The sequence below is a fragment of the Apteryx mantelli genome, chromosome 4 (genome assembly GCF_036417845.1).
Source record: "Apteryx mantelli isolate bAptMan1 chromosome 4, bAptMan1.hap1, whole genome shotgun sequence".
Lineage (NCBI taxonomy): Eukaryota > Metazoa > Chordata > Aves > Apterygiformes > Apterygidae > Apteryx > Apteryx mantelli.
The window spans coordinates 90,666,654-90,679,960 of record NC_089981.1 but is presented as its reverse complement, the minus strand read 5'-3'; the positions used below and the strand labels follow the sequence as shown (position 1 = coordinate 90,679,960).

The 13,307-nt window shown below is 48.9% G+C and overlaps 1 long non-coding RNA gene across 2 annotated transcripts; it reads left to right on the top strand.

Annotated features, from left to right (window-relative positions):
• The first annotated feature begins 2,620 nt into the window (after window positions 1–2,620).
• Window positions 2,621–11,687, top strand: LOC106492286 (uncharacterized). 2 transcript variants are annotated; one of them, XR_001293967.2, is made up of 4 exons: window positions 2,621–2,745; window positions 6,862–7,109; window positions 8,122–8,258; window positions 11,245–11,687. It is a non-coding gene; the product is annotated as an uncharacterized lncRNA (long non-coding RNA). The 2 variants fall into 2 exon arrangements; XR_001293968.2 differs by having other exon boundaries at window positions 2,621–2,809.
• The last annotated feature ends 1,620 nt before the right edge of the window (window positions 11,688–13,307 follow it).

Sequence of the window (13,307 nt, the reverse complement as noted above, 5' to 3'; positions counted from 1 at the left end):
GCTCCTGCTTGCCCATAACAAGATTTTGAGAGTGACACCTTCTTAATAGCCAGTTACCTGCGTGTAATTATCCACTGAGCTGCATACGAGCAAGTACTTGGTAATTTTACACAGGAGCAGATTTGTCAGGGGCAAGGGAAAGGAAAATACCGTACGTTTGCATCCTGCAGGATAATCTCTTCCAGCAGCACGGGTCAAACAAATGGTGCAAATGTCTAGCTCTGGCAAGGGCAAAAGAAACAGAAATGGAAGGAAAGAATGGAAGTAAATTTTTTAGGTGACTTTGACTTAGGTTTATTTTAAGAAATTATTTTATATGAGACTTTTCACTCATCTCTGTACTCAACACTATGAGCAGGGAAAGAAATCCTCAAGCTGGTATTAACTGCAGTTTTTCTAACTTCAGCTGATTTATGATGATTGACTGAAGCTGGAAATCTTCCCCTGAGCAGATGTTTTTATTAAAGTTCTATTTTAGTTTTTATATTATGACAAGATGCTTTCTGAGGAGTAATCTGAACCTACCTACTTTCAAGAGATGCTATTTCATGTCACTAGGGTATTGCACGGAGCCACTAGCAGAACTCTAAAGTGCTTAGCAAATGGTAGTATACCATCCTGAGAATATATTCATCAGGCATGGAGTAAAATATAGATGAAGAAAGTATGCTCATTATGTAACTAAGACCTTCCCAAATAGCTTGCAAGCCATGTTAAGATCCATGCTGTCACCACCAGTGTTTGTTCCACCTTTGTGGACGCGGTTATTTCAGAAAATTACAATTTTGTTCATTTTTTTCATAATCTATTTTTATTAAGCATTAATGTAATTGCAAAAGAAATGAAGCAAAACAAATCTTGTACAGAAAAATAGGTTCAGCTAAAACTGTGAGGATGCATTTCAATGGTTTTTAAAGTTCAGTGGAAACCTGTGGACTTCCCTGTGTTCCTGGCAGAGCTGAGAGGTGCGTTGGATCACAGAACAGTCGGGGACCTTTGGAGAGCGTCTAGTCCAAGCCCCTGCTCAAGCAGGACGTTTTGGGAGACGGCGCCAGAAGCCTTACTGCAGCCAAGGCAGACGACATCCACTGCTCTCCCCTCATCCGCCCAGCCGTATTCCATCACAGAGGCTGTCAGGCTGGGAGTCCGCATCAAGCATTTTCAAAACGGTCCTTATAAGGAGAAACAACTGTTTAAGTACCAAGTTTGCTACACAGTGAGGACAGAAAGCTGTTGACTGACGATACTAAGAAGGTACTCGTCTCTAATGCCTTTCCCGAATGAAAGGCAGGCGTGCATATCACAAGGAAAACTGATGGAGAGTGTCCAGAAAAGTCAGATATTTTTTACTTGACTGGGCATAGTGATATTTATACTACAGAAATGGCAAAGGAAAATCAGCAGTTATTTCTGAGTATTGATGGAGAGCAGGGAAAGATGCAAAGGGATAAAATGTGTGTCCTTCTCTGTGAAGGAGGGAGCGAAGGGAATGCAGCGAGTCTTTGCCCACTCAGCTCTTGAGAAACCACACTACTAGTAGCTAACAGAGTAGCTAATCTGTGCACGTCTTGCAGAAAAGGAGGTTGTGGCTTACAGGAACAATAATAATTATTATTCTAGTTGTGGCTGACATCGGGCCAACCGTTCTGTAGTTTCCAGATCATCCTTTCCCTCTCCTTAAGTATTGGAATTATTTCTGCAGGCTTTCTGTTCTCTGGTGTTTCTTTAGATTTTCAAAATTCATTAAAAATTATTACTGCTTTGGAGTGCATCTGAGCTGGATCACTTCACTGTTGGATGCAGATGACTAGGACTGTTGATTTAGAAGTATTTAAGTTTAGCAAATGCTGTCTCATAACTTATTTTGTTACAAGCAAGCAGAATTATTTCGTTGCTCCTGCCGTATCACACGAGATGGATTGTCTGTCTTTTCAGGTCACCGTCTTTCTCACGTTCCCCTCCATCAACGCACATGTGCTGACCGACGCCAAGCTGGGGTGAGCAGTCGATGGCGAGGGCAGGGCTGCCGTCCAGAGGGCCTTGGGCAGGCTGGAGGAAGGGGCCGACGGGAACCTCGTGCAATTCAGCAAGGATAAAGCCGAGTCCTGCCCCAGGAAGGAAGATCCCGGGCAGGACGCGGGCTGGGAACGCCCGGCCCGGAGCAGAGCAGCCCTGGGGAGGGCGCAGGTCCCGGCAGGCAGCTCTTCCAGTTTAGTTCACATTTTGTCCAACCAAGCAGAGTCACCTTTGCTTCTTGCAGAGTAGGTCAGCATAGACCAGGGAAATGAAGGAAACCACTAATTAATTCTAAGCAAGCATACAAGGTTTTCACTGAGAAGGGATTACGAGAATTCCCCTCTGCTTGCAAACTGAAAGAAGAAATATTTCCTCTTTACTTGTTTGTGCTTGGCTGTACATAAAAAGTGGTGCAAAGAGCTCTTCCTGCTGTGATTTATTTCTTCCTTGCATATATTGCACTCTCCTGCAGCTGCCGGCCAAAATATTTGTCAAAGGACAGAATACTGGAAATATTTCACCCTTTATGTAACAGTAAAACTATTCAAATGAAATTTAGGTTATACACTGTGCTTTACGGTCGAAAAATGAGAAAAAGTTTTCATGCGACCCCTTAATCTGGTCTCCCGGAGGATGCTGCAGCGGCATCCGGGGCTGGTGGGGAGCTCTTCCCAAGCAGGAGAAGCGGCAGGGAAGAAATCACGAGGACGCTGCTCGGGAGTGAGACGGGTGGGCATTGGTGGCGGATCTGCAGCGGGAGCCGCTCGGAGGACGCTGCTCAGGAGTGAGACGGGTGGGCATCGGTGGCGGATCTGCAGCGGGAGCCGCTCGGCGCGGGGGCTGGCGTGGAGGGGAGCGCAGCCGCGGGCAGAGCGCGGGCACGTTGCGCTGGCGCCGGGGGGATCGGAGCCGGGAGGCGCGAACGGGCCACAGGGAGCTGCGCGCTGCCGGGCTTCCCCCCGCACGGCAGCTTTCCTTCTGGCGGAGGCGTCCTGCCCGGCGCCAGCAGCGTCTCATCCCCCCGTCGCGGCGCAGCGGGGCCGAGATGCTGCTGCTGCCGCCTGCCACCAGCAGCTGCGGCCTTGCGGTCGGGCCTGGTGGGCGCTGGGCACCGATGCCCCGTTGCCGTCCCCGTCCCGTGGGATGGCGCCCGCAGCAGCCCGGGACGCGGCTGGTGCCCCCTTCGCCCCCCGCGCACCCCGCGGCGGAGGGTGCTGCCGCGGCGCTCCTGCTCCCGGACGCGCTCCGAGGTCAGCTCCACCGTGGGGACAGGCGGCAGCGACCGAAGCAAGCGCCAGGATTCCTTATCAGCGTTGGCTTTACCGCACATGAAGGAAAATGCAATGAGCTAAAAAGGTATTGAAATGAAAAACACCCAGAAGGATGAAGGAGGTACCGATGCTTTCTGGACTCACAACCGCAGGTCTGCAAAACGTCAGCGCACACCGGCTGGAATAGCCTCGTTATTCACCCATCAGCAGTTCTGTGTTGTTTTTTCCTTGACGCTGAGTAAGAACAACGCTTTCTCTGGCTATGTTTAGGCCCTAATATATGTCTGCCAAATGATATTATGTTACTGTAGAAAAGAAGCAAAAGGCAGATTTATTCCTGACTTGGTGCCCTTTCTTTGCTACGGAAGGGTACTAAACGTATCACAGCCTGTTTATCACGCTGCCTTCACAAAACAGTGCTTAGAACAAACACGCCTCGATGTTTAATAGTTTTGCAGAAATGAAACATAGCTATTAATTAAAGATACACAGACAGTTATCCTGTGCAAATGTCCATGGGAAACCTGGATATCATGATTAGTCGGCATTTTATTTTCAGTAAAAAGGAGCTGATTGTCTAGGATTAAGTATTGCAATGATATATTTGTCTACGCCAATAATTTTTTAACCTTTATTTCTTTCTTGTATACTGAGAAATAGGGCAAAGGGAGGTGGAGGGAAGTCAGTGGGAATGCAGAAAACCTTCTTCCAGCAGGCCCGTGTCTGCAGGCAGCTCTGTCGTTGCCCGGGCGTTGCGCCAGCTACCTGACATCCTCCTGAAAGCCCAGAGCAGATGTGGCTCCTGCTTTAGTTCTTGCCCCTACCTGCCTGCCACGTGAACGGTCATGCTCTTTTCCTTGCTGTTTCCTTTCTTCTGGTCTAATTATACGGTTGCTGATGTATCCACCCCGGTGATACCTACAAGGCTTTTCCTGGAAGCTAATTGCAGCAGCAATGAGGTGCAGGACTGTGAGTACCGTTCAGCTTCCCGGACCATGTGAGCAGGCACAGCGACTGTTTGCTAGTAGTAAACAACTTGTTGCTAGTAGTTTGTGATGCTTCGAGAGAGTCTGCCTCATGTACAAACTATGAATTCCAGTTCGATTTGACAAACGGCTTGCATTACTACGTCTGATGACTGCCTTTCGTGCTGCCATGCTCTTGTACCAAGGAAAAGAGCATCTACCAGCCTGTCTTTGAAAGAGGCATTTGTTGAGGACTGTCACCTAGCGAACAGGCCTTTCTCGGACAGAATAAGGGAGATCGATGAAGCCTGGAGCAAGCTGGTTTCTCCAACTTCTCTGCAAGGGGCTGGGTTTCACAGCACTGGAGCTTTCTCTGGTAGCACATCAAAGAAATCAGGCAACGATGCTGGTGCTGAATGGAAATGTGTGCACACACACAGGAGCTGCAGTGCAAGAAAGAAAACCGAGATCTGTGCTCTCCGAGAGGTGTTTTAACTGTGGAGCAGCCCAGCTCGCTACAGAAGAGAGAGGATGTGGATCATTCAGAGGAAGATCCTGAGTAGCATTGGGAATCCTACAGCCTTTAAAGGACTCTGGCCTGTTTTCAGAGACCACCAGAAAATGGTAAGGAAATTGAGGCAAATAAATGCATCCTCATAGTAAAGAAGTTTTTCCTCATGTTCAGACGGAACTTCCTGTGTTTCAGTTTGTGCCCGTTGCCTCTTGTCCTGTCGCTGGGCACCACTGAGAAGAGTCTGGCTCCATCCTCTTGACACCCTCCCTTCAGATACTTGTACACATTGATAAGATCTCCTCTCAGCCTTCTCTTCTCCAAGCTAAACAGTCCCAGCTCTCTCAGCCTTTCCTCACATGAGAGATGCTCCAGTCCCCTAATCATCTTTGTAGCCCTTCGCTGGACTTGCTCCAGTAGTGCCACATCCCTCTTGCACTGGGGAGCCCAGAACTGGACGCAGTACTCCAGATGTGGCCTCACCAGGGCTGAGTAGAGGGGCAGGATCACCTCCCTCGACCTGCTGGCAACACTCTTCCTCATGCACCCCAGGACACCATTGGCCTTCTTGGCCACAAGGGCACATTGCTGCCTCATGCTTAACTTGGTGTCCACCAGCACTCCCAGGTCCTTCTCCGCAGAGCTGCTCTCCAGCAGGTCAACCCCCAACCTGTACTGGTGCATGGGGTTATTCCTCCCCAGGTGCAGGACCCTGCACTTGCCTTTGTTGACCTTCATGAGGTTCCTCTCCACCCACCTCTCCAGCCTGTTGTACTATCTTCTGGTCCAACTAATCTGGGGACCTGTGGGCTGCTCAGCCTCACCTCAGAGCCTGAGAAGGTGATGGAGAAAATCCTGCTGGAAAGCAGATCCAAGCATGTGAAGGTCAAGGAGGGGTCCTGGGAGCAGCCAACAGGGATTTAACAAGTGCACGTGGTGCCTGATCAACCCAATTGCCTTCTACAAAAGGATGGCTTTCTGTGTGAGAGGGGGAGGGCCATGCTCTTCTTTACCTTGGCCTTAGCAAGAGTTTTGTCATAGTATTGCATAGTATCCTGGCAGCCAGACTGATGAGCTATGGACTACACAAGCAAATGTTAAGGAGAGTGGAAAAGTGGCTGGACAGCCAGGCTCAAAAGTTGTGATTAACAGTGTGAAGTCCAAGTGAGGAGATCCAGACTCTTCTCAGAGGTGCACAATGACAGCACAAGTTGGAACACAGGAAATTCCTATTAGAAAAATTAGGAAACATTTTTTCACCCTGAAACACTGAGACAGGGTCTCAGAGAGGCTTGGCATCTCTATCCTTGGAGATGTTCAAAGCTAGACTGAACAAGGCCCTGAGCAACCAGATCTCATTTCAAAGTCAGCCCTGCTTTGAGAGGGGAGTCGGACCAGAGACCTCCAGCAGTCCCAGGCTGTTCCATCACTGCAGGACAAGTGGAAGCCCCTTTCCCAAAAGGGACCTCAGCGAGCGAGAGCCTCAACCTGCTTCATCAGCCACAGCTGGTGAAGAGCTTGTAATCTGACTATCCTGTCATGTTGCCTGGGATCTGCAGGACCGTATTCGGGCAGGAAGGGAAAGCCTGGACCAGATCCTGCCTGCGCTGTGACTCAGACCCCAGGAAGGTGGCCAGGCAGCTCCTGCAGCGTTCACCTGGGAGAGACCTGCTGCGGCAGAGCTGCAGCGATGTGCGTGGGGACACGCCGGGCTGCTCTCGCGGCCGTGGCCGGGGATGCACCTCGTGCGGCCGGCGGTGCTGCTGGGGAGCAGTGCTCAATAACGGGGTCGGCTTCCTCGCGGGCGGAGAATTAAAACCCATCACGGCCAGAAAGGCTGCAGGCCTGGCTGGCGGCGCGACTGGGCACGGCGGTACGGGGAGCCGTAGCAAACGGCCTTTGAGGGACGGGGTGCGGGTGAACGACAGGAAAAGCTGGCCAGACCTGGCAGTTTGGTGCGACGTGCGTCTAAGCCCCACGCATCCAGTCGTGGGACGCGGTGCGGCAGAACAGACCGCCAGGCTGGGACGCAGGAGCCTTAGGAAGGGAAACGATCCCTCTGGATCCAGGGAACACAGTCTCCTTATTCCTCCCACAGCACAACGCCTGAACAGAGACGGCGAAAGCAAGCGAAGAGCAGCTGTGCTAGGAGCTAACCTAAGAGCTAACTCTGAAATGTTCGGAGTATTTTCTGCGAATAAAACATGCTATATCCGACGCAGTAAAGAAAACACCCGCTGGTGAGCTGATACAAGCGCAAGTTACATAAAATCAGTCGCTGAATGGGAACTTAAGGGCTGTTGGAAGAAATCTGCTCATACAGCATGCTGTAGCCAAAAGAAATGGGTAAGTAGCCAAAGACTGGTGCAGCAAACCAATATCTGAATAAGCAGAAAGTCAGACTGTTCTTCACTGACAATTGTCTTGTGCGAGGGTAAAGGATATTTCTTTGCACATGCTGATGGATGAAAAAAAAAAGTCTCACCAGACTTGATGGCAGCCAGAGACTGTTTTTCTTCATCCAGCGTTCATTTCTCCCCTCCTAGCGCTATCAGTTCTGAATGCACGTAGCACTGGCTGTGGCCTCCACGTACGTTGCCCTCCAGCACACAGGCTCTGGGTGTTTCAGAGTTTTGTTTCCTTTTAAGTTGTTTTGTCAGGCAGTCCTAAACCTCAGTAACTACCGATCTGTCACCGAATCTGTTGCTGAGAGTTGCATCATGATGTTTAGCTAGGGTTGCATCTTGTCAGTATTCTGAAGGACTTTTAAGAGCATCTTACTCCTTCCTTACCAAAAAATCACAGTAGTCAGGAAGTAAATCCATTAATAAGAGTTTTTGTCAAGTTGTGACAAGCACTGCATAAATATAGACAAGTAAGAATTTGCCCCTAAGTACTGAATAATTCTGAGAGAGACACAAAACAATTGATTTTGTTTATTCTGTAAAAAGATAAGTGCCAGAGAGAACTTGGCATCTCCTGCTTTAAGGAGAGAGGTGCTGTGTTAATTTTGATAGCACAGCTGGGCCCTGAGGTTCAAAAAATGAACACAGCTCTGACACTGCTGTGTTAAACATGGTTTGAGTTTTGACTACATTGATCTTGGTCAGCTCAATTCCATGGCAACAAGCATCATTACAAATTGTGGTGTGATTTTAGTATAGGAAGTGAAACAGAAAATAGTTAATGTGTATTTGAAATATAAAGCATTAAAAAGGATTTCACTTTGGCAATGTATTCATTCACCCTGTATTCATTTTGCATTTAAAGCAGAGATTTTTCATAAAAGAAACTGTATTTGACAGTCTTTATGACAGCACTAATGTTGGTATTTTTTTCCCCCTTCATTTATGTCCAGTTTTCAGCATACCAGAATCAGCCTTTCTACACACACTCATATCTTCCTCCTGTTTACTAAACGCCATCCCAGTCAGGCCTCGATGGAGTGCTTTTTTCTTGGAAAGCAGTTAATCAGAACATCTTTAACTTCTGCTGGTTTGTACAAGTGATACTAGATATTTTTTGTGACCTTTGACAACTTTGGGAAATGCACCGACACACACCTGTACAGACGGTGTGTGCTGACACACGCCTGTGCATGTTGACACACACCTGTGCAGTGTGCACTGACCCACACCTGTGCAACCTGTGCACGCTGACACACGCCTGTGCATGCTGTCACACACCTGTGCAGCCTGTGCATGCTGACACACACCTGTGCAGTGTGCACTGACACACACCTGTGCAGCCTGTGCACGCTGACACACACCTGTGCAGTGTGCACTGACACATGCCTGTGCAGCCTGTGCATGCTGACACACACCTGTGCAGTGTGCACTGACCCACACCTGTGCAACCTGTGCACGCTGACACACGCCTGTGCATGCTGTCACACACCTGTGCAGCCTGTGCATGCTGACACACACCTGTGCAGCCTGTGCACGCTGACACACACCTGTGCGGTGTGCACTGACACACACCTATGCAGCCCGTGCATGCTGACACACACCTGTGCAGCCTGTGCATTGACACGTTTTCTTCTGGCCAGCTGTGGACGGACGCCTGGCGGGGCCGGGTGACAGAGCTCTGCTTTGCCAGCTGGGTTTTGGGGCAGCCTGGCAGCGTCCGGCTGGGTGGTCACTGGTGGTGCGCGGCCACGAGCCGCGAGGGATGACGCACGCGGAGCTCCTGGGTGCTCGGCACTGTGACGAGGCTGGATTATCCCAGCCTACAAGTTCATGGGATGAGTCGTGACATCCTTAGCGCCTGTGACTGGTGTACTTGCCGTGCGTGAACTGCCGAAAACCGTCACCTCGATGCGCCATGGCAAAGGATAAGTCCCCTGTGCACCTGCTCCGCAGTGCTGTGTGCGAGCAGGGCACATGCAGTGCCCAGAAACGGGGCGTCCAGTGCTTGGTCTGTGCCTGGAGACCCTCCCGCAGTGCACAAGACTTTCCTGTCTTCCCTAGGGACTGCTCAGTGCTGAATATTCCTCCCTTGCTCCCTCGCACCGACATACCCGGAGATCTCCCTCAGGTTTGCAAGACATTCGGTGCCTTGCAAGGCAAAATTTACCTCTTTCCGGGTGTGTGCCGCTAATTTATGTTTCGGCCAAGAAGAAACACTAGCAATAAACTGCAGTATTTGCATCCAAGTACTTAGAGATTAGGGATGTAGCCCACTCTAGAAGAACTAATATTTCAGAGATAAGAGCTGAAAAATAAATAAATAAATAAATAAAAATCTAAACTTGGGGCCTAGATTTCAACCTTCTATGAAGAGCTGCAGAAAAAACAGAGCTACAGTTAAAACCCAGTTGCCCCAATTCGGATGTATTTTTATGCATACATGTTTCTGACGGGGGAGAATCCCTGGAAAAGTCCCTACGGAGCCTGGAGTCCAGCCGTCAGCGCAAGCTCTGTGTGTTGCCGCTCACGCCACAGGTGACCTGATTTCACCCGGCTTCGGCCTGTAGAAGGCGCTGGACCGAGACTCGCCGGTGCCGGAACCTGCGCCGGGGTCTGGATGAGGCGGGAAGCGCCGAAGCCTGGAGCAGCTCCGGGGACAGGCAGGCGTGAGGACGCGTCCCCGTGCCACCGCCCGTGGCTGCAGCCGGGGGCCGCTGGCAGGAGCCGGCGGGCAGAGGGACGCGCTCCCGGCTTGCTCCGAGCCCCATCCCCGGCCGACCTGCAGCCCGGACGGAGCGGGACCCAGGGCCACGCGGGTCGGGCGGAGGCGCGTGGGTGGGACAGGCGCACGTGGCACAGGGGATGCCGGTGGCGGGGGACACGCGTCCTCCCGCGCCAGCCCTGCTGCCGGCGCAGCGCATGGCGAGGGCAGCTCCAGGAGCTAACTTAACAAGGGTGTAATTTAAAATGCAATTTAATTACTGACTCCCTACCCAGAGATATTTAAAAACAAGTGGTTTATTTTTAGTTGCTGATCCGTAGTTGGCCATTTATTATCTACCTAAACAAACTCGTGACTGCAGCGAAGTGATTTAGTGCAAACGTGCCTGCTCTCCTCAGTGAATGCCAAAACGGGTGTTCAAAAAGCCCCAGCCAAGAAGCACAGCCGCCACCTACGCCTCTGCGTGCCAACCAGCTGTGCTGTGCCCGGAGCTGCCTGCAGCCCCGGCTGTCTCCTGCTGCTTCCTCTTCTTGGTCATGAAGACACTGGACAGTCACCAGCTATCATTTCTACAGGACACTCCGGATAAAATTATCAGGCCAGATAATAAAAGGAACATTTGTTTCCTCTCCCAGACAGCTTTCAGAGATGTAGTCGTGATCAGTCATGAAGGCAGCGGGTAAAGCGAATGCAGAACTGTTATCCCCAACATCCCACAGAACTTGTGAGGGGCACTCCTGGGAGCTACCGGCGCTGTTTAAAGCAGGAAAAAAGCGCTTTACGTAGCAGGTGGTGAGCTCCTGGGACGCCCTGCCCCAAGAGGTGGGGGAGGCAGGTGCGTCAGCAGGTTCAGAAATGGGATATGGGAATTTACGGACAGCAGGTCCAAGAGGACCAGGCAAGGGTATGCCCACTAGACTGGACAGGTCTAACGGGCAGATCACTGGCGGGACCCAGGAGGGCATTTCTGTGCCGTTGTCCTACAACTACACCAGCAGCAGGGTGTGTGCATGCACACGTGTGCAGCACCGCACAGTCCATGAAGCGTTTTTTGGGCATGCCCATTACACTGAAATACATAAATGAGCAGGACGTTATTATATTGTCTAATCTGGAAGGAGATATTCCATAGTAAACCTTTTTAGCAAAAACTGACATTACTGAAGAGCTGGAAAGAAGAAGAAAAAAAAAAGCGCAAAGACAGAACATGCCAACTTGTTTTAATCCAAGTATTTGCTCTTATAAGCCCTGGGGAGAAAAATACTTTGAAAAGAAAAGGGTATTCATGAATGTGGCTTAGCCACATGGGTTTCTGCTACATGGTTAATAAAAGAGTAACTTTAATTTGCAGCAGCTACCACAGACACTTCAACAGGAGGTGAAACAAGCACAGAAGTCCAAAGACACGCCATGCCTTAGGAAAGGAGGATCACTCCTGGCATCTCCACACCGCAAACAGGAGTCCTGAAGCCTATGACTAAAGTTGATTAACTGTATTACAAGATGGTGCAACACAGACCATAACTATTGCTTATTCCAGTCCATACCTAAAACTACCAGAAAATTAATCACTCCAAATCTTATATAACCCATTTTATTTTCTAACTCAAGGATCATGCCTTTATAAAAGTGTAAAGCCATTTAAATTCTCGGTTCACTGCTTCATTTCACAGGATGATCTGACACTTTACTGCTCTGATATTCTGAAAAATTCTCGTAACTAGCAGACTAAAATCTTCCATGAATAATTTGCATCCTCTTGATCTTGTACCACTATCAAAGGAGTAATTAAATACTTGCAATCTGTAGTATGCTGCTATTCTGTTTTTTTTTGTTCATTTTTAAGTTATAAAATGTACAATGATACATTTTCAAAAGACACTTTTCATCCCACAATCTTCGATGTGAGAATATGAAAATTAGTCACAAAACTGTTTTAAAAATCTGTCCAAACTATATAGAAAATAGTTTCTGGTAATATGAGTAACATATACAGGGTATGTACTGGTTAGGAAAAGAATGACATCGTATAGATAAAACGCATCATAAACAGTTCCTAAATTCATACCAAATTCTCCACTGTTCTGTATTTCACCATATGAGAGAGATGTTAGCATGGACAAATTGACATAATATTATTTTCATTCCATAGCCTCCCATTTGTAAGGCCTTAATTATCACCCAGCTCATTTCCGTGGGGCTGGAGTCACTGGCTTCCAAGATATAGTTCTCTTTGCTAAAAGACCCCTTTGCAACTGCTTTCATAAAAATCTTTACAAATAGTCCCCAGCTAACTGGACTTGATGCCGTGAGCAACTGCTGATGTCAGAACTGTGGAAATGCTACAAATAATTGAAAGTCTGGGCCCAAATCCACATTAAATTAAGGCTGAAGTGTGAAGAACTAATTCATACTGCGGGAGAGGACAGCGGTCCCCGGGCGGCCAGCAGACGCCCGTGTGCTCCCACAGCAGCTCCGGCAGCGGTCACAGCCCGCGGGAGCTGCCCGCGCCTGGCTGAGCAGCGCCTCTGCTGCGTCAGCAAACGTGGCTCTAGGTTGTGTAGAAATGGGGTCAAAAGACATTTCTTTTTACTATTTATTTCCCTCAGCCCCTTCCTGCAGTCGCATTTTTCTGTTATCCAGGGGACGGAAACTAGAGCTGCTGTTAGTGTCGGGGCCTCCTTCTTCCCATTCCGCCCAGTAAGAGCAAAAGCTAAAGCCACTGCCGTAACGCAGCAGCGTGCGAGAGCCCAGGGTCTGCTCTGCGTTTGTGCTCTAACCTGCATAATGGTACTTACAAACCTGAACTGTCCGGCTGCATTTCTTAAGTCTGATAGTACATTTCCTCAGGTTGCATTTTTAAGTTACTCTAATATATTTACTTGGTTATTTTTGCATATTTTCAGCATGCAGAGAACAAATGCAGGGAATAATATACTGCATTTTTCATACACAAAAGTTCCTGAATGGTTACTTTAAGTGAAATACTCATGTAGCCATGAACAGCTCTTGTATAATGCTTCAGAAAGCAATTAATTTGGAGCAAATTCTGAAACAACAATTACAGTATCTTGTTTGGTCTCTATCATTATACAGGTCCCTTAGATTTAAACTTTGTTACTCCTGTGTTTGTATTTCTGGAAGATGTCCTTGGTTAAACATAATTATTTTCTAATTTGAAGACATCAAGAAATAAAGAATCTAGCACTTCTCTCTGAAGTTGATTTCAGTGTTTAATCATGCCCGGTATTAAATTCAGAGAGAAATGAGGCATACAAATTTGTGTGCATTAATCTCCCAGGCTCTGAGCGTTTTGCCCTTCCCTCCCCGGGTTGCTGACACAGACGCACGTGGCTGCATCCCATCCTCGGAGGAGGTGCAGAATTTGGTCTCTGTATTTGGGGTCCTTCTGCT